The 22,312-nt window shown below is 42.0% G+C and overlaps 1 protein-coding gene across 1 annotated transcript in view; it reads right to left on the bottom strand.

The window, feature by feature from the left end:
• The window catches only part of RP1 (RP1 axonemal microtubule associated), a 668,735-nt gene that overhangs the window by 278,673 nt on the left and 367,750 nt on the right, over positions 1-22,312 (bottom strand). The window lies entirely within an intron of this gene.

Genomic DNA, 22,312 nt, shown 5'->3' on the forward strand with positions numbered 1-22,312 from the left:
CCTAGTTACAGCCCTGGGTTTTGCCCACATAACGTTAAATTGTGTCACATACCCATATTCCAGGAGCTCCCTCAAATAGGATCTGCCAGGGCCAGATAAAGGACTGTAAAAGGGATCCCAAGAAGTGGATGCCTTCTGAATCAGGGCCAAAAAGAGTTAACCAGTGCAATAAATAAGAACATTAACCTTATATTGGCAAACTAATTACACATTGGGATCATATGTATTTTGCCAATTAGATAGAATTTAGAAAAGATGACATTGTTTGTTTGGATCTTTGCTATTTTTCCATTTGAATGTATACCTATTTGTTATGTATTACTCTCATTTGTGATGCTTTTTTACTCAGCTACTTTCTCCCACTGGTAGCGTCAATACAGAGCAATATGCAGAGAGCTGGGCACCACTGAGAGCTGATGTGAGCCCGCAGTCTCAGATTCATAGGATACTGCCGAATGCCGCAAAGAAACGTCATCAAGGAAACCTCAAGTCAGATGCATTATTATCCTGCACTACCAAAATAGCATACGACCCAGTTCCTTATGGTGGGGCCCCCTTGGTGGCGGGGGACACATAGGCTGCAGCCTGTTTACCTACCCTAAAATATGTCCTTTCAGACTGCACTAAATAGGGACATTTGGGAGGTAGTCTCTCAGTAATATTGATAAAGGAAGCACTTCACCAAACAGAAGGCTATCTAACGTTCAACTAAACCCAATGTTTTAGAAACATACACTAATACATGACAACGACTGGATGTCAACAGACAATAAGCAAAGGAATGTTTAAATCACTTGCCATTCTGTCTTTCTCGTTTTCTCTATTAGGGTATGACATTACTCAAGGGATAAGGCTGCAACAGGAACATGGTCACATGCATGCATACATGGGATGCCCAGATTGCCTAGCACACCTCAATGTACCTTCCTACTCTCAGCTCTCTGGAAATTCCTCTGTTATATCAGGGGCTTTTTGTCCCTGTTAATCATGCCGAAAAAGCATTCAACTCACAATTAAGTTTCTTTCCTATTTATTAAGTCTCTAAGCAGGAGATACAGTATCCTGCTTTAATGGCAGAATCAGAGAACACCGCTGCCCCCAAACAATGTATGGGAATGCTGTGATTACTCTATATCTCAAACTCTGTAAATTAAACGTTATCATGATTGTCCCTGATAGTAAATGCCATCTTCAGCCAGCTTTTTCCAAAGGATCAGAGGGCTTGATTCAGACCCGCTCGCTAGATGCGTTCGCACGCAGCCAAAGTATGAAAATCCGGCGATTGCACGGCAAGGCATTAGCACGCCCACTATGTCTTAGCATGCGATCACAGTGTGTATTTAGACGCCCACCAGCCTGTCATTAGACGCCCATTGTCCCACGTCATCTCCAGGAAGTGTATGCAAAAATCGGTACCATAGAGTACTATCGGAAGCAAACGCAGCACTTGTGGTCGACCATACCCTACCGCAAGCACTGCGAGTGCTTTAGTGTGTAAAACAACCATGTGAAGTGTACTATGACACTGCGTCTTAATTATGCACGCCTCTGAAACGGCGTTAAGATGTTCAGACACTGCGTTACAAAAATTGTCAAAAAAGCTAGTCACATAATTGTGTTTTTTTTTGTTCCTAGAGTATTAGTAACCTCAATAACATTAATTTCCAGTCATTTACAGTCAATTTAGACCACCTCACAGCTTACAATATTGTGTCCCCCATTATTGGCCAAAGGCTGCAGTGAGCTGGCTGGTTACTAAGCGACAGAGCAGTGGCACAGACACCACAGTTTAAAGCACATTTCTGAAACATTGCCACACAGCAGTGGCAGAAATGAAAGGTAGTGCAAGATGGAATTGTCCTTGGAATTATGTTGGATATTAAAAAGGACATGCACACTATAACAAACCAAACATTTCAGCGACAGGGACTGCCACTTTTGTGGCTGAAGTGCTTGATTTGTTTGGGCCCCAACAAAACAAGCTACCAATCAGCTTAAGGCAACAGCTCTACAGTGGCAAGATGTCACCGTCATTGCCATCCTCACCCTCATCAGTGTGTACATCATCCTCACACAATATTAATTCACCATTATAGAAGACTCTGTATTGTGACGTAATTGCTGGGAAAGGTCTTTCCTCATGGAATTTCCAGTTCATTTTGATGAACAGCATCATTTCCACATTTTGAGAAAGTAGCCTCCTACGCCGTTCGCTCACAAGGTTCCCAGCTGTGCTGAAAACTCTCCGAGTACACACTGGAGGGTGGGCAGCTTAAGTAATGCAAAGCCAGTTCATACAAGGGCCTCTAAATTGTCTTTTTTTCCTTCCAGTACTCGAAGGGACTCTGTGAAATGTCTAGTTGTACGGTGTCATGAAAATAATCCACCATTCTTTGGACGGTTATCGTATCAAATGGAGTTACGGTAGAGGTGTCACTAATGTTGGGTTATTCTTTTAGACCTGACCAGATGTCAAATGTTGGGTTGACTTATCTGCATCACCACTGGGTCTTTTGGGAAAGCGGAATTTTTTTCTGGCTGCTGCTGAAGAAACTGAAGGAGGAGACTTTGTAGTGCTTGTGACACTTACCAACTTGCTCACCAGTAGCTCTTTGCATCTTTTATTACCTGGGTTAGTTGGAAAGAAAGACACAGCATATGACTTAAACCTAGGATCAAGCACGGTTTCTAAAATGTAGTGATCAGATTTCAAGATCATTGCCACCCGTGGATCCTGGTGAAGGACTTGATCTACAAGTTCTGGCATACTTTGTGAATTCGCTTTGTTTAATCTCCTCCATCAATTTCTCCAGCTGATTTTCCAAAAGCCTAATTAGAGGAATCACCTTACTCAAACTAGCAGTGTTTGATAACCTTGCACAAGTCAGAAAGTACTCTCCATTGTACATTCCCCCTCCTCTCCCAATGCCATGTCTTGTTGTATAGCTATGGATGGCTTTTTGCTGTTCCTCCATCCGCTGAAGCATATAAAGGGTGGAGTTCCACGTTGTTACCACCTCTTGCTTCAGTTGATGGCAGGGCAATTTAAACTGTTCTTGCAGGTGCTGCAGTCTCCTGCATGCTGTTGCTGAATGCCGAAAATGTCCTGATATTTTTCGGGCCACAGATAGCATCTCCTGCACTTCCCTGTCATTTTAAAAAAAAAACCTGCACCACTAAGTTGATTGTGTGAGCAAAACAGGGGATGTGTTGAAATTCACCCAGCTGTAATGCTTTCACAATATTTGTGGCATTATCACAAATCACAAATCTTGAGGAGAGACCAAGTGGGGTAAACCATGTTTCTATGACATCTCTTAGTTTTTCAAAGAGGTTGTCAGCGGTATGCCTCTTATTGAATCCGGTGATACACAGAGTAGCCTGCCTCTGAATGAGCTGGCATTGTTTGTTATATACTGCTTCTGCTGAAGGCGATTCACCCACCAAGTGGGCTGTCACAGTCATGTAATCTTTAGTTTGCCCACTACCACTTGTCCACATTTCTAAGTGGACAGTTGTTACAATGGCATTTTGTAGGGCAATAATTAGGTTCTTTTTAAAGTCCTGGTACAGCCGAGGAATGGCTTTTCGGTTAAAATTATACCGAGATGGAATTTGGTACCGGGGACACAGTGTCACGCTGGGAGGCGGGTTTTTGAAAGCCGAGGTCTGAGGCTGTGGGAGGAGGCGAAGGCGAGGGGCCTGGACATATGATCTCCGCATCCACAAGTCTTGGTCGTTGGCTAGACCTAGTCAATGGTGCGGAGTCTAACTCACAAGGAGGTGTTCGCCAGTGACCCCTCCAAGCAAGATATGGGCTTGTGCGGTTCCCTGTAAGCAGGTCACGGTCCTTTGACTTGGTGACCAAGGCCTGCAGGGAAAAGAGAATCAAAAACACCCGTGGCCCAAGGGTAATGCCTGGAATAGGCACGTGGGGAGTGGGATAGAACTCCTGGCTGGAGAAAGGCACTTGAGGTGCTGGCTAGAGAGGTGTGGAGATTTATTGGTAGGCTGAGGTAAGAGCTGGATATCCCACGAAGTATATACCAGATTGCCGGCCAGAGATCATGCACTAGGGTGCAATGAGACGAAGGGTTAACCTGCACACAGGCTGTGATGGTAAAAGCACTGCGGTGAGATGAAGGGTTAACTTGCACACAGGCTGTGATGGTAAAAGCACTGTGGTGAGATGGAGGGTTAACTTGCACACAGGCTGTTGATTAGTAAAGGCACTGTGGTGAGATGGAGGTTAAACTTGCACACAGGCTGTTGATTAGTAAAGGCACTGTGGTGAGATAGAGGTTAAACTTGCATAGAGGCTGTTGATTAGTAAAGGCACTGTGGAGAGATGGAGGTTAGCTTTCACACAGGCTGCTGATAGTAAAGGCACTGTGATGAGATAGCTCAGAAGCTATGGAAGAAACACACTGGAAGCACGGGAACCTGGAACGAGACTCCTCTAGTTACAGTAGTGGCGACAATGATTGTTCAGGCAACTACCTGGAGCACAGGAGCTGGATATATACCCCTGGAAGCCTGCTGATAGGCCCACAGCGTCAGCTGACCAGCCGGGCCACTCAGGGAAGGAAGTACTGACATAGGGGAAGTGTCATGGCGGCGCCCATGATGGAAACTGCGATCCCCGCTCACCGGGTCGCCTGACACCACAGCTACAGGATGAATGCTCAGCTCCTCCCACGTCAGCGCACCAGCTGCCCTACTGCCCGTGAAGTCAGAGGAAGCCGGCGGGACGGTAAGGGACGGACGATCCCCGGCTGAACTCTGACACACAGGAGCACGATTAACTTTGTAAAACCCACTGCATTAATTGCGGATATTGGACGCAGATCTAATAATAGCATAGCTGTCATGGCGTCAGTGATCTGCTGTGCGACTGGGTGAGAGCTGTTGTACTTGCTTCCCCTTGCAAGAGATTGTTTAACAGTCAATTGTTTTGTTAAACTACTACTAGTAGTCTTCTTGGTCCACTTCTAGGATGAAGATCCAACCCATCAGCAGCAGCAGGACTAGCGCTCAAGGATTATTCTGAGGAGTCCTGGAAAGGGGATGAGTCACCTAGCAAATTGGATGCCGGACTACCTCTGATCATTACTGTGGATATTGAGGATGAAAGTGTTGGATGTGGAGATTGCAGATGCTGGGATCTAGTAGAGAGAAGGGAGTTAGCTGATGCTGGACTGCTTGTTGTTATTTTTTTAGCACCAGTTTCTGATGTTATAAAATACTCGTCATGAGCTCGCTGCAGATTACACAATAGCGTGGAGGTTCCTAGATGCTTAACGTCCCTAAATCTACTTACTGTGGTTCCACAATGGCTACAGAGGGCTTGACAAATGTTTTCAGGATTTGGGTAAAAATAATTCCAGACATAAGAGGTGTATTTGTTGGTCCTATACCCAGGCATGACAATGGTCTTCTTCTTATCATGGCCAAGAGCTGCTTCCACCGGTGCCTGACTGTACACAAACAACATCTTCATCCTCAATATCCTCATTAGTGCCAGCGTCAGCTACAGAAATATCCACCTCATCCTCTTGCAATTCCACATTTGCATCCTCATTTCCATGTCATCAGCAATACTTATGCTGGTCATCCCCACAAATACAGAGGGAGCAGAAACTGTGGAAGGTGGCTTCTCTGAAAGGCCAGGCTCACACATAGCACTCGTGGACACACTTAAACTCTCCTCAGGGATTTCTGACATTTGTGTTTCTGAATGCACAGTTTGATCTACTGCCTTAGTGGCTTTCAGTTTTTTTACACTTCTATAGTCTGAGTGAAAAGGTCTTTCATTGTCATGAGAGGCAGAAGATGCCTCACTGACAGTTGCAGAACCACCACTCAGAAATAAAGGCCAAGGTCTGAGCCTTTCCTTGCCTCTGCGTGTGGTTAATGGTATGTTGCCAATAGTCACTAACCTTTAGAGGTCTTGAGCACGAGCTTTAGATGATAGTGAAGGACTAGTATCGTCATCATGACTGGCTCCAGCAGCTGCAGTGCTAGCATTTGCTTGCTGCTTCTGCTCTCTCGGTTGGTTGTCGTGATCCATATTGATGAAAACACTCAAGTTGTACAAAAACTACTTACTACTACTATTAGTATTATGTATTTACTAATCACCACTCACTGTGGAGTCACAGTGCTTGTATAAACAGAGAGCTACAGCCCAAGGACTCACAGTGCTTGTATACACAGTGGGCTACGGCCAACAGAGTCACAGTCCTTTATATGAAATGGGATACGCCCAAGGAGCCACAGTCCTTGTATACACAGTGGGGTACAGCCCAAGGAGTCACGGTGCCTGTATACACAGTGGGGTACAGCACAAAAAAAAAATTATTTATTTTTTTAACTTTTTTAAACTTTTTTTTTGTACACACAGCCACTTGTCTTGCCACTTTAATCAGCAGAGTATAGCGCAGTATACATCAGCATGCAGTGCGCCCCAATACACAGTCACTTTGCCAGCACAGCCACTTTTAAGTCTGGACACAGTCACTTTAATATGCAGAGTATAGCGCAGCATACATCAGCGTGCAGTGTGCCCCTTTACACAGTCACTTTGCCAGCACAGCCACTTGTGAGTCTCTGTAAACAGCCACTTAATCAGCAGAGCAGTGCGCAGCATACATCAGCGTGCAGTGTGCCCCCTTACACAGTCACTTTGCCAGCACAGCCACTTGTGAGTCATTGTACACAGCCACTTTAAGCAGAGCTGTGCGCAGCGTGCGGCGCGTGGGAGTGAAATGGTGCCGAGTCCCGGCGCCTTATGTAGAGGCGAACTCTCACAATAATCCGACGTCAGGAGGATGACGTTCGGCCTCGCAGTGGGATCCAAGTCAGGTGGACTCGGATCCCCGCTGTTCGGAGCATTTCGGATTCCACAGAATCCGAACCGCTCATCCCTAATCTGCAGTAACACTGCCAGGATAGAACCCATATAAACTTTCAAAGATGCCTTTAGCGTCAAAATTACAACTTTTAACATTCGCTGGGACAGCTGCTAATCAGCACATCTGTCCCAGTATGAAGCCGTTCATAAATGAATAATTCCTTTGTGCCATGATATGTGGCCCTGAAGGTATTTGTGGGAGCTGAAGAAATCTGGAGTGATGAACTGTGCAAGTGTCAAGAAAGTCCAATTACTTTAGAACCATCCTTTGCAATAAAATAAATTTTCCTTTTTCTCACTTATAATATTGCTTATTGCATAGTTTAACGTTACTGCCGGCTTAAATTAATCATGAGACTGAGGGGAAATAGAACCTTTATTGTATGCCGCATTTTTGTGCTTAATTCAGGTTTGACTTTGCATAATGTGCAACCACAGGCACCTGAAAGAGAGGGGGCAAGGGGGTAACTTGCCCCCCCCAAAAAAAAACATTTGAGAGCGGTATTGACTGGGTTGCAGTGCACAGTGCAGCCATGGTCTGGGATGTATTACCATGGGCAGTGTCCGAGCCGAGAGAAATAATCCCATTTCCGTCTGGTCCACTTCCTCCCTCCCCACAGGAATTCTCTGTCCACCTCTGGGGCCTTCCTCCCCCTGCACCTAGCTCCAACCAGTGTGTGGGTACTTACTGTGGGCTGGCCAGTCTTTTGGGACAGCCCTGCGCCCTTCTCACCTCCCACTTCGCACATTCCTCCCTTCAGCTCCCCCGCCCTTTGTCCTCTCTCCACTCTTGGACCCAAATGCCCCCCCTTGTGGCATCCCCTATAGAAATTTAGGAATCAATGCATCTTTCAAACTGCTGGAAATAATCCCTTCAGAAACTTCCAAATCAAGTCTCTCCCGTAGTTGTCTACTGAATATCTCAGTGGGATCATTCTCAAGTAATCTGTATACTGTAACATCTGACAGTTGTCTGTCAATTTCTGACATATATTCATGCAAATCTTGAATTACAATTGCTCCGCCCTTATCCGCAGGGCGGAACACCACATCATTATATCCCGATAAATCTTGTAGAGCTCTCCATTCTCCTATAGATTACTATCATGATGTTCACTACATCCCTTTGTCACAGAGTCCAACACATTTTGATCCAACATTCGTACATATGTTTTAATTGCCGCATTGTTAGATAGCGGCTCAAACGATGATCTAGGCTGAAACTTTCGTACCGCAGTCGGGATTAAATTTTCCATATCAGTTGATGGCCTTGATATAGCTTTGGCTCCATTGTAATATTCATGTAGTTTTAACTGTCTAGTCAAATGATATTTTTCCACCTCCCATTTCACTGGGTCAAATTTGGTTGTGGGAATACAGGATAATCCCCAACTAAGAACCTTAGCCTCCAAATCTGTAAGTACACGAGACGAGATATTGATTTATCGTCGTCTCCGCTGTAAAGGTGGTCTCCCCACTTTTCTTGACCCGCGATCGCGTCCATTGTTTGCCCCTATGGGTAATTCTCCTCGTCCTCTTTGGGGTATGGACATACTGTCTTTCATCCCTAAATGACCTGAATGATTATTGGCTCCAGCCATCCCGACATCTGAGTCACTGGTGTTGTACTGTGATGAATCCGAGGGGCCGTACAATTTGCGATAACCACGTCTCTCAGGCCGGCGTGACTCGCTACGGCCATTATTGACCCAATTGTACACCCGATTTTGATCATAATCTAATGACACTTTAAGCATTTTAGATTTTTTAAATTGGATTAACTCATGTTTGTATGTAGCCACCTGCTTATGCATTTTCTCCATCCAAACTGTGTCTTTATCAGCCTCAAACGCAGGTTTATGTTCTGTCTCAAAGATGGAAATCTTATCACGAATGACCTCAAGTTCCCTTGTGGCTTCTTCAATCACCAACAACATGAGATCATAGCTACATTTATTTAAAATAGCAATCCATCTTTTACAAAAAGTTGTATTGTGTCGTCCTATTGTGGGACAGTTCTTTATGCGAAACCCCCTGGGGATCCATTTTTGCTTAAAATAATCACTGAGAGTTATCCCATGATAATGAAAGTCCAGCTCTGTTTCAATTTAAGCCAGTCGCGATACAGATGTTGTAATGATTTGGTAGCTTCATCGTCACAAAACTGCTCTTTAAATAAAATCGCCTCGGCATCCGAGTCAGAAAACATCAACCTGCTTCCTTGCGTCAACAAGTCCATGTTAATAACCTCATAAGGTCCAATATCCTCATTTGTACCCTCAGCCATGATGAAATATGTCCCTCTGCTAACACAGCAGAAAATACAGAAACGTGCAGCACAGATAGTAATCTCCTAATGTTTGGGTGCCAAACCCAGTGTAAACAGTCCCTGTCCGACTGTAAATACACCAAATAATGTCCTCAATGGTGGCACTCCCATAAAAAGAAACTAATGCAGCGGGTGCCCTCCAAAAAAGGTCAGCCACTGTTGACCCTAATGTATAATCCACATAGGCGGCACTCCGTACTCCAAAAATGACAATGCAGGAGGTGTGATGAATATCACCAATGTTTCGGAGCCTTTATTATAGCCCCTTCATCAAGGTATAAGCAAAAAAATACAAACAATACAAACATTTATACTCACTGAACCCCACGTGTGTGGTCGGTGCCGCGCGCTGTCCATGGCCGGGTCTCCCGCTAATGACATCATCTCACCTCTCCTCCACACCAGCGCTTCATCAGCGTCAGTCCTAAGAGAGTGGAGATGCCCACAGCCTGTTCCCCTATTGTCATGGTAACGCGCAGTTACCGAACTAGAATACAAATATCAAGACATATATAGTTTTGCTTGATACTACCTCTTTTTTTAATAGGATTCATGCATTGTCAGATATACCGCTGGGGAGTTTCTTATGTAGTATAGATATTAATAGTCTGTACACTGTGATCCCCAATGCGGAGGGCCTGATGGCAGTTAGGAAACTTATTGTTGAAAGTACCATTTATAGTGGCCCTGATGCAGGGTTGGTGATAGATTTATTGGATATGATTCTCAACAAAAATTTCTTTATGTATAATGAGAAGCTGTATCTGCAGCTAGTTGGCGTAGCGATGGGGTCGAATGTGGCCCCATCCTACGCCAACGCATACATGTTCCTAGCGGAACAAGAAATTTTCTTTCGGGACGTCTATGTATCTGGCATGATTTTCTTTTATGCCAGGTACATAGACGATATATTCCTGATTTGGACAGGTACTGAATCACAGTTTAGAGAATTCATGGATCAACACAATCGATCCGATAATCCAATTAAATTTACATTTGATATTAGTGACATGGGGGTGAACTATTTGGATGTCAAGTTAAGATTTGAGAATGGTAAATTGGTGATGGAATTGTTTAAGAAGCCCACTGACAGGAACACTGTTACATTTTGGCAGCTGCCATCCCAAAGCATTAAAATATGGTTTACCATACTCACAATTCCTGCGGGCTCGCAGGATTTGTAGTAATGAAGCAATGGCTCAGAGGGAAATTGATTTGATGAAGTGCAAGTTCCTTGAGAGGGGGTATTCTGTTAATATTCTACATCAAGCTATTGAAAAAGCCATGAATATACCTAGGGCTGACCTTCTTAAAACAGGAAGAGTCAAAGGAAGAAAAATTGGGAAGTTACCATGGATTAATCACTATCATACTCAAAGTAATGAGTTTAAGAATATAACTAAAAAACTTTGGCCTATTGTAAGGTCTGATCCTGAGTTAAACCTGCAGGATATTAATATCATGCCTTGTTACACTAGAGGTCGAAATCTTCGGAATTGGTTGGTAAAAACTGATATCAGCAATATGAGCAAGACTGACAGAGGATGCTTTTTGCGTCCCAAATTGGGATGTTTTAGATGTCTCAATTGCATGACCTGCCGTTCACTAACGGTAGGTAATAGTTTTTGCCATCTGTATAGTGGCTATAGGTATACCATTAGACACCGTTTAACATGCACAACTAGGTACATTGTATATGTAATTAATTACTAGGGATGTGCAGGAGCCTGCACATCCCTAGTAATTACCTGCCCTTGCGGGCTTATTTATGTCAGTAAAACCGATAGAACCTTAAGGGAGCGGATGGCGCTACACCGGTCGGCCATAAGGGCCGCTATTTCATCTGGTGGTAGTGACCAACCTGTGGCCCGTCATTTTGCTGTTAGTGGTCACAGTGTTGCCTCATTAAAATATATGATCATAGATCACATACCAAAATCTCTAAGGGGAGGTGATAGGTCCCGCAGACTACTCCAGTGTGAATCTCGTTGGATTTTTACACTGGATGCTTTGGCACCTCGTGGGTTAAATGAAAATTTGGGGCTTCATTGCTTCCTTTAAAACCATGTCTGTTAGCATAGATCTATATTATATATAATAGCTATTGTATTGTTGTGTTCTAAGGGCCTGATTCAGAGCCGCTCGTAAGCGGCCGCTCGTTTGCTCCGAGCGATGTTTGCCCAACTGCGCATGCGTACGGATCATTATACGCATGCGCGAACCAGTCAGTGCAGTCGAAATTCATGTGCTCGCTAAATAGCGAATGCCTGATAATTTGAGTGACAGAAAGAGGCGTATGTGGGTGGTAACAGGGGAAGGTGCTTGAAAACGGGGAGTGGAGATCCGAACGCAGGCGTGCTTAAAGGTCAAAACGGGCGTTTTATGGGTGTGCATAATTAAAACAGCAGCGTCATTGACCACGTCACTTGGTTATTTTATAGTCAGAACTGCTCGCAAAATTGTGGTAGGAAAAACCAACCCCAAGAATAGCGAGCAGTTCATACCCTGGTCGATGTACTCGATTAATCTAATAAATAGCGGACATGACGTAGGATGCGAGCGGCCAGGGGGCCTAGAGGCGTGAACAGACCGCAAAGACCGCAAAGAGCGAACGGTTGATTTGAATAGCCACCCCTATTTTCTGGACGAGCGAGCGCTAATTGTGTCCGGCTCTGAATCAGGACCTAAGGCTGCTATAGTTCAGTATGGGGGCATCATGGAGTTTATATGTTCTCCCCAAACTGTCAGCATGCTCATTTAGTATGGTTAATGATATTTTTTAATTTTTTCAGCATTGAATTACTCTGCTTATATTCTGAGGCTCTGGCGATTTCTAATTTGAATGCTAAAAGTATCCCTTTTAAGGTTGGGATAAAGATATAAGGATAACTGTATTGCTTTTCTGGGTCTTTAAGGTCTCTCTTTAGGGTTTGTTAGGTGAAACAGTTCTAGCACACTGACTGCTTTAAATTGTACATTTTTATGTAAGGCAACATGTTTTTTATTGGTGTTTGTATTGTTATATTTATGTAACTATATATGTCTTGATATTTGTATTCTAGTTCGGTAACTGCGCATTACCATGACAATAGGGGAACAGGCTGTGGGCGTCTCCACTCTCTTAGGACTGACGCTGATGAAGCGCTGGTGTGGAGGAGAGGTGAGATGATGTCATCAGCAGGAGACCCGGCCATGGACAGCGCGCGGCACCGACCACACACGTGGGGTTCAGTGAGTATAAATGTTTGTATTGTTTGTATTTTTTTGCTTATACCTTGAGGAAGGGGCTATAATAAAGGCTCCAAAGCGTTGGTGATATTCATCACACCTCCTGCATTGTCATTTTTGGAGTACGGAGTGCCGCCTATGTGGATTATATATATATATATATATATATATATAAAGCAAACATGTAGAAACCCCCAACCCCTGCAAATATCAGCGGTGATATGCATATGTTTGCATTCACATTGCGATCGCAGCCTAACATAAGGACGCCCACTTCCCCTTACTCACATCCGTATACTTGGGCAACATAGCGAAACAATCGGTAGCATCAGACCTATACGCACAGTTAAGGAAGGACAGACCTCACTCAGGAAATGCTTACTTCAGTGCATGCTATGAGACCTCAGGCTGTATCTGGTATCATAGTGGCTAATTTATGCACGCCCATACAACGCCGTTGAAACGTACTGGCACTTCTGCGTTTGCCCGACCATCCCCCCATCATCACCCACAAACGGCACTTCCTGTCAATCACTCTGCCATGGGTCCTCTGTGATCGTTTTCCCGATCGCAACGTCTGGCTCGCGCATGCGCAATGCATACGCATGGGCAGTGCAAATTAATCGGCCGATTGTATGTATAAGCAACTGCATCCCATTCTGTATCAAGACCTCTGTCAGTTGCTGTTTCCGTCCTAAAAAGAAAAAGAAACTCCACCCATTTTTGTCTGGGCACTCAGAAACCCCCCTGCATGCACCACTGGGCACTATTAGAGTAATACAGACAAGTGGGGGACACTATAGGAATATACACATAAGTGGGCAACACTATAAGGATAATACAGATAAATGGGGCAATGTAAAGAGAATACAGACAAGGGTGCAAGGGTGTACTATAAGAAATATACAGACAAGTAGGGGGCACTAAAAGACATACAGACAAGTAGACAAGTGGGGTGGCACTATAATACAGACAAGCGGGGCACACTATAAGAATAATACAGACAAGGGGGGAAGCTATAAGGAAAATACACAGGGACCATAAAACAAGACATATGGGGGGACATAATGATAGAATGACATAGAGGGGCATATGCAGACATATGTGAGGATGAGACAAAGAAGAAAAATGTAGAGTAATCTAAAGAGAATAGACATAGACATATATACTATGATTGCAAAAGTATTTTTAGTAATTTTATTATAAAAGCTATTTGTCCAAATATACAGTACTAGCTGATGAGCCCGGTTTCACCACTCCAATAACACATTAAGCCTTCACCTCTATAGTAATTCATCACTGTTATAGTAAGACATTACACACCTTCACCTGTGTACTAACACATTCACTCCCATTCTGCAGTAGCATCTTTCCCTCCCTTGCCTCTGTTGTAACACATTAGATATTCCCCTTCCTCACCTGTGGTGAAATACAATTCCTCCCTCACACCTGTAGTAACACATTACCCTCACTCACCCCTGTAGTAACTTATTCCCCTCCCTCACCACTATAGTAACACATTATGCCCACACACCCGTGTAGTAACACATTACCCCTCTTGCCCATGTTGTAACACATTACCCTCCATCGCCCGTGTTGTAAAGTATTTCCTTCCCTCAGTCAGTAGTAACATATTTGACATTCCCCTCCCTCACCAGTGTAGTAACACATTCACCTCCCTCATCTGTTTAGTAATACATTTCTTTCCCTCATCTCTATAGTAACACATTCCCCTACCTCATCTGTGTAATAACACATTCCCCTCTCACTATAGTTGTAACATTTTCTCCCTCACCTGTGTAGAAACACATTTCTTGCCTCACACCTGTATGAACACATTACACTCCCTCACCTGTGGCCTGAGCTATTGAGGAATCTGTGAAAACACATTTTATCTCTTTGAAGTGTCTGCCTCATAAACCATGTCAGGATCATATAGCTAGTGGTGGCTCCAAATGTGGGGCTAACGCACAGTCCAATATTCAAATAGGGGAGCCACACCAACTGCCAGTGATGTTTGGCAGCAGCTGGGGTGACAGTTGGTGTGGTTTCTCTATTTGAATATTGAACTGTGCAGCAGCCACGATGAGTCAATCAGTCAGTACAGGGGGAGGAAACACTTTATCCCCTTTCACACCCTTAGGAATCGAATTTCTAATAATCCCTGCTTAGTGTGTGCCTACGTCATGGAAGGCATATTCTGCCCGAGTTTCTAGGTCCAAGGGTTTAAGCTGGGCATTGATATAAGGATAGGGTCTTTGTACAGAGCTGTGCCATAACTTGTTGGAAAAGCTGTTTGTGCATTTTAAATCAGGACATTGCACACATCACTTTTAGCTATACAAGACACTTTTAATGGATCAAGTGTGATGAACAGCAATGAAAATACAAAGAGAGAACCTCCTGAGGGGATCACGTCCATTGACTGGGTTGCCAGCCATAGCTGAGACCACACATAAAAATAACAACTTTCAGTAAATGAAGTCAGTCTTCTCAATTACCTTCCTGAAACATCTAATTTCAGCAATGTGCTACAGTATGTCTGATTTCCAATGCATTATCTGGCATGGCACAAAGCAATGGCCGTGGGTAAGATAAATAGGTAAGATTCCTGCTAAAGGTATTTAGTAAAGAAAAATAAAAGCTATAGAAATGTAGAAATTGTTATCTCACATTCTCAATCAGTGATGGACGACCTGATACACTTCTAATGCCACATATGGGGTCCTCTAAACTGCAAAGAGGATGATCAAGTTTTAAGCTGGGCATACACTACACAATTATCTATCAGATATCTGTCCAATCTTGCTGGTTGGAATGAAAACCTGGTAATGTATGGGAGCAAATGACAGCCTATCATATGGTTTTTTACAATGAAAAAAGGACAAAAAAAATTGTTCAAATTGGTTAAATTTGTCTGAACAACCATTTTTGGCTATTTTCCTGTGTTTGCGAGCAAATGGACGATTGTCATTTGCTCCATACATTACCAGGTTTTCATTCCAACCAGCCAGATTGGACAGATATCTGACAGAAAATTGTATACCCTTAATCATAGGAATAATTAAAAAAAATACATTTAATCAGAGAGAAACCAGTCTGTAGTAACATCAGCAAGCATTTATGTAAGATAAAGATAGATAAAATAAATAAATGAATAAATAAATAAATAAAAGTTCTGGGAACCAGATTTTCAACCAGCTGTTAAAAGTTACGTGTGAGGCTGCAACAGATGTTGAGTTTTTTTTTCCTTTTCTTATGTTCACCCTGATAAAGAACGTGTGTGGAACCTAATCTGTATAACAGATTCCTCCAAATTCCTCACTTAGCTGTATACTGGGGATCACACTGTTCCTTCATGCGGAGGAAGGAGGGAGAGCCCCTGGTGCAGACTACAGGGAAATGTAAGAGAGTGTGATTCATATCTCCATAAATTACTGTCAGTTATAGCCTCCAAACCGCAGGATTTAGTGCCCAGAGGTTTGGAGGTTTAAAATGCAAATCAACATTGGCGTGACTTGTAGGTTTAGTAAGTTACAATTCAGCTAAATTTCAGCTTTACAAACACCAGAATACAGCTCAGGCCATTGCAATTGCTCAGATTGCATGCAGTTTTAGCTATCAGTCTGGCTAGTACATAACAGGAAAATTAATCATAAGTATTATGCAGATACTTATTTAGCCATATCCATTGGTTGAGGAGTGTTCCTGCGCTGCCTCCATCCTCAGTGCAACAGGTAACTGAGCTGATGGTCTCTAGAACCTGCTGGAGCTCAACAGGAGGCTTGACCTCCGACATGAGCTACTGTACTGCACGTGCGCAACTTGTTCGCTACATTAGAGGGGCATAGTGCTACTATCCATCTGTTTTTACCACTCTGATGCCAGGTGCACTACAATGCCCAGCAATACTCTAATGCTCCAGGCTGCATCAATACTACTATTTGTACACCTATTATATCCGTGTGTCTTATGATACTTGTTGTTTCATCTGGTTCAATAAACCTACGACCTGGTTAAGCTATACCACATGTGGACTAACCGCCACCAGCACCAAACAACTGCACAACACATTTAGGGCTCTATTTATTAACATTATTTTTACTAAAATAAAGTGACATAGGGTGTTTTCACACCCTTTTCACATTATTTTCGTTTCACCTAAATTTACTAAAGGGCAATTGGAGTAAAATTCGTAAAATTCTACTCCAAGCCCTAATTATCACGTATTTTTAGTAAGCAGATTGCATTTTCCATACTGTAATGGGAAATGCAATCTTCCTGAGATTTACTAAAAATTAAATGTGAAAAATACCTGGGGAAGCCCTGTGATAATAATGCCACCTGGAGATGGCATTATCCAGGGTCTCCCCCAGTTCCCAGACTCCTGGTCTGCTCTAACAGGCAGAGCCAGGTCCCAGTGATCAGCTGGGTGGTCTAAATAAACTGAAAAAAAAAAAGTAAAAAAATCCAACAAACTTCCCTGAGTCCAGGGCCGGTGATCAGTGCTCCGGTTAACTGGTCTCCCAGCTCCTGCACTGTGACCCTGGTCAGCTGCAGCATAGAACAGCTGACTGGGTCACAGTGCAGGATGGGAGACCAGCTGTCCTGAGCACCGAATGGAGGACATCACCGGAGCAGTGATGACCTGACTGGAGGTAGGTGAAAGTAAGGGGTGGGGTTACGGGGGGGCCTGATCGTGGGGGGTGGTGTAGCGTCGGCCGGTCGGCGCATGCGTGGCACTTGTCATTGTAAGTCTTCTGAAAAATAAAGTGATTAGGCTTTGGAGGGGATTCGCAGGGACAGAGCTTTATCACAAGCTCTGTCCCTGCAAGAGATTTTGAATAAATCCCTGTGTTATTGCCTGAATTCGCAATGCAAATTCAGTCGGATATATCACACTACAATCAGCATTCTAAATGTGGATTGTAGTAAATAGAGCCCTCAGCACTTTATAGTATAAAGTGCTGAGGGCTCTATTATACACTCTGGCACCGTGTATTGACTGCTATCTAGTAATGGGACTATTTGCATAACCTTTATTCCACCCAGTGTCATTCCGCTGTACATCTTCGCTACTGCAACTCTGCTAATCAGTTATGAGACCAGGGGGTATATTTACTAAAGTGAGAGTTTATAGAAGTGGAGATGTTGCCCATAGCTACCAAACAGATTCTATCTATTATCTTCTACAAGGTGCTAGTTAAATGTTAAGAAGAGAAAAAAACAAAGAAAAGTAACTCTGTATGGTGAGCACTCTTAATACTTTATGGTCTAAGACAGGACACAAATATGTATCCCTAAAAAATAACCTTTATTTCAAATGTCTAAAATATGAGATCCCACGCTGAAATACCCATTCAGTCCAATAAATATACACGGAAACAATACAATATACATAAACAAAAAAATACAAAATTTGTGTAAGATAAATATAACTCCCTGAGACAGGCGAAATATTAAATAATGAATATATTACAGTATGATAATTATAGATCAATACATAATCTTGAAGCAGTTGTACCTGTAAAAATGTCTTATAAGGTAGGTAGTGGGTGTGCAAAGGTTTTCAGGATAGTCAAGGCATAGGATTATTACTCCTCATTCTCCTGCTCCTCACCTATGCTAAGTGCTATCTATGAGGAGTGAGAGATTACCGGAGAACAAGTTGCCTTTAGAAACAACAGACTAACAGGGGCGTTGCTCACATTTCATTTCTGCTGTTGAGTGTCATACATAAAGCATCGGACACACAATGAGAGAATTACTCTAATGAGATAGCCCACAGTTAATAGACAATTGAGACAGTTAAAGACAGGGTGTCACACAAATTTACACCATCATTACTCTAAGTTGTAGTCATGATTAAATCCACCTGTAAAGCAGATAACAAGCCATACATTCATGAATTAAAGCCTTCCACATAAACTATCTTCCCCTATATAATATAAAGACCAGTGAACGTCAGCAAAATCATAAATGGAATGGAAGGGTAATGTAATGAAAATACTTCAGATGGAGATAAATAAGACAAGGAAATCATAGGTACAAAATACTGAATGGTGAAAAAAGTAACATTCAATAAACTACTAATATAGGTTTCAAAAGAGAACTTCAGACATATGTATAAGTACCTGAGAACATTAGGTAATAGATGATCTATTCAACGTGTGTAGTCTATTCTCTAATACATAACATTAAATATGATAAATGTAATCACTGTGCGTTACTCATGATAATGGGAGATGGTCCCTGTAATGCCTATGCCTAACAGATGTAAACTGTATCAGACCAGGCAGAGACAATTATCACATGTGTTACACTACATACAGAACAACAGCCCTCCTTCCCAGGATAAACATAATAGATATAAGTTTAATATTAGGACATAAGGTAATGACACAGATACGTCCTGGGAGACGGGTGCCGTCGGCAACACAATAATCAGTGAAGTAAATGCTGAACCATAATTGAATATAATGGCTCTATGTTGTAAAGCTGCATGTGCATAATAACCTCCAAAATAGCGCTCCACAAGAATCTAACAAGTGAGAGGAGCAGCGTTTAGATAAAAAGAAGAAAATGGTAGAAATATTAGTGTCTCTGGGAACAGAGATACATGTAATAAATAGAAATAAAGTGTACATACATTGATGATAAAGCTGCAGTCCGCTAGACATGCATAACTATAAGTACTAATGAAAACTGAATGCAAAATGTAAGAAAATAAATGAATCCCGCTAGGGTACAAACTTGCTATGGGGATGCCGCGTACTGCGCAGCCACGGGCATCCGTCTCTCCCAACACGCGTTTTGCCGGTAGCTTGGTCACAGGGTGATCACAGGTAGAAAAATCCTGTGTGATATAGTGCTGGGGAAAGGAGTTGACCAATCACTTAAAAATTAGATCCAGATTGACAAACCATTCAGCCTATCAATTTAGTGATACACTAATTGAGCTAAAGGATCTTTTCAAGTTAACTCTATAGGTGTCTGCTATCTATTTAGATAGTCTTTAAATATGATAATTGTTTAATAATTACGCTGGAGAAAATTCTACATTCAATTACTGATGGACACATAATTTAGAAAAATCACTACCAAAATATAGATATTATAAAAATGTATCTAAGTATTAAAACCTCATCTCTGAGAGATGTTTTGTCCTAGTATAATTGTGAAATGTGTAAAAAATAAAATATTCCCTAAATATGTGAAGGGTGCAATGTGAAAAAAATATAATATGTAGTAAACTAAAAGAATAAATTATAAAATTATATTGGTGAGACATGTTATAAAATAGGAAATAATGTGTATAAATGATGAAAGTGCTGTGAAGGAATGTATGATATGTCACTAATGTGATGGTGAAAGAAGAAAAGGAAAAGACAAACAAATTTATACAGAGATAACTTAATCTTAACAATAAAATAGTGCTAATCTACTATGGCGATCACATATTTGTGAAAATAAATGCATTTGTGAAAATAAATATTCAAATAAATTGAGTGAATAAACCAGATGAGTCTCCAGTCTGTGAATCAATTATCATTAAATTATGTGTAGACAGGGCAGAATGTATGTCAAACCGATACTATTAAATAAAATTCAGCTTCTATTGATCGTTAATGGTATACAAACCAAGGAGATAATCAAACGGATATCTATAGAAAGGGGGCGTAACTATTATATTCGTTCAAACCTCCAGGTGTGAGGGTACCCAATCTGAATATTGATATCACCTCCTCTAATACCCATCTTCACTTTCTCCAGACAGAAAACTTTGAGTTTTCCAGGGTCACTATTGTGTTTGTGCAGAAAATGTCTGGCTACCGATGTAATATTCTTCATTCTGTCCACATCAGTCCGGGCATTTCTTATGTTGCCTGCGTGTTCAGGTATACGTAATTTCAGGGCTCGTGTTGTCATTCCTACATATCTGTGATTATATTCACATTGCAGACAGTAGATGACCCCTGTTGTATTGTAGTTAAAATAGTCCTGAATACGCACATTCCTCCCAAATTTGTCTTGAATCTGAACAGTTTTAATTATATGTGTACAGGCTTTGCAGCCGCCACAGGGAAAAGTACCTACAGCCTTGGATTTCTTTTTCGAAAACTGTTCAAAATCACTGTGAGTAAGAAGATCTCCCAGATTCTTAGCTCTTCTCCAACTCATCGAGACACCTTTTTCAAGATGCTGCCTCAGATCTACATCCAATAAGAGGACTGGCCAGTGTTTCTGTAGGATACCCTTAAGTTCCTCCCACTCTTTACAGAAGTCTCCAGCAAATCTGAGTTCCTTATGTTCTTCTTCTTTGTATCCTTTAGGTTTAGGGAAGATTAGAGTGTCCCTGTTAACTTGGGACACCAGGTATCTGGCTTTCTTGATTGTCCGATTACTATATCCTCTGGCTTTTAATCTTAATGAGAGAGCTTCACATTGTTTAGCATAATCGGCTTTATTTGAACAGTTGCGTCTTAGGCGAAGGAACTCCCCTTTAGGGAGATTGGAAATGTTGGGTGGAAAATGGCTACTTCTTTCATGTAATAAGCTATTGGTTGCTGTGGGTTTTCTATACAAACCCGTCGTCACCTCACCATCTGATTCTTTGAATATTTTTAAATCCAAGAAGTAAATAGCCTGTTTGTTGATCTCCCAAGTAAATTTTAGATTCAATTAATTGTTTTCATGAATTCTAAGAATTCAAGTTCTCCTCCTCCCAATATAATAAAGATGTCATCAATATACCTTAGCCATTGTATAACATGCTGGGTATATTTGTCATTGGTTTCAGAGAAGACTACTTACCGCTCCCACCAACCCAAAAAAAGGTTGGCCTATGTGGGAGTACAAGTGGAACCCATGGCCGTGCCCCTGATCTGTAAATAAAATTTGTTCTGAAACGTAAAATAGTTTTTATGGAGAATGAAAGATAGTAATTTGATCAAAAAGTCATTGAATTCACTCCTACTGTCCATCTCCAAAAAATAACTAACTGCATTTAGGCCATCCTGGTGTCTTATAGAGGTGTAAAGTGATTCCATGTCTATAGAGGCAAGTAGGTAATTCTCCTCTAATTTCACATCTTTTATCTTCTTTAAGACATCTCTAGTATCTTTGAGGTAGGAGGGTAAAGAAAGTACCTGATCCCTCAGATGCATATCTATAAATTTACTTCCCTGTTCAGTAAGGCTGCCTATACCCGACACTATAGGTCTGCCTGGGGGATTGTTGACATTCTTGTGAACTTTCGGTAGTGTGTAGAATGTCGGTATTCTAGGGAATTTGACTTGTAAAAAGTCTAATTCGTTCTTAGTGATAATCCCCTTTTGGAAAGCTTCTTGTATCAGTCCTTTATAAAGAGATTGAACATTTTCTGTAGGATTGAGCAATAATTTTGTATAACAAGAGGAGTCATTCAACTGTTTAAGAATCTCACTCACATACATCTCCACAGGCCATAATACAACATTGCCCCCCTTATCAGAAGTTTTAATGACAATGTGTTTCCAATTTTGCATCATCTTCAATGCCAATCTTTCATGTTCTGTCAAATTATGCTCCTGAAAGTTGAAAGATTGTTGTCTCTCCTGTAACGCATCCAGATCCCGGGATACTAATTCCATGAACACCTGAACTGATGCACATGTGTTCTCGAGAGGAAAAAATGTAGATTTATTTTTGCACAGTGGTCTTATCTTCCATATCCCTGAGGTAGCTCTGGATTCTTCTTCCAGTTCTTCCAAAATATTTAGAGCTTCGAAATCCATTGTAATTTCTATACTCGTTGCATCAGAAATCGTAAAAGGAGAAGTTAGGTTCCCTACCACTTGTTG

The sequence above is a fragment of the Taudactylus pleione genome, unplaced genomic scaffold (assembly GCF_031769625.1).
Source record: "Taudactylus pleione unplaced genomic scaffold, aTauple2 ptg000093l, whole genome shotgun sequence".
NCBI classification, from domain to species: domain Eukaryota; kingdom Metazoa; phylum Chordata; class Amphibia; order Anura; family Myobatrachidae; genus Taudactylus; species Taudactylus pleione.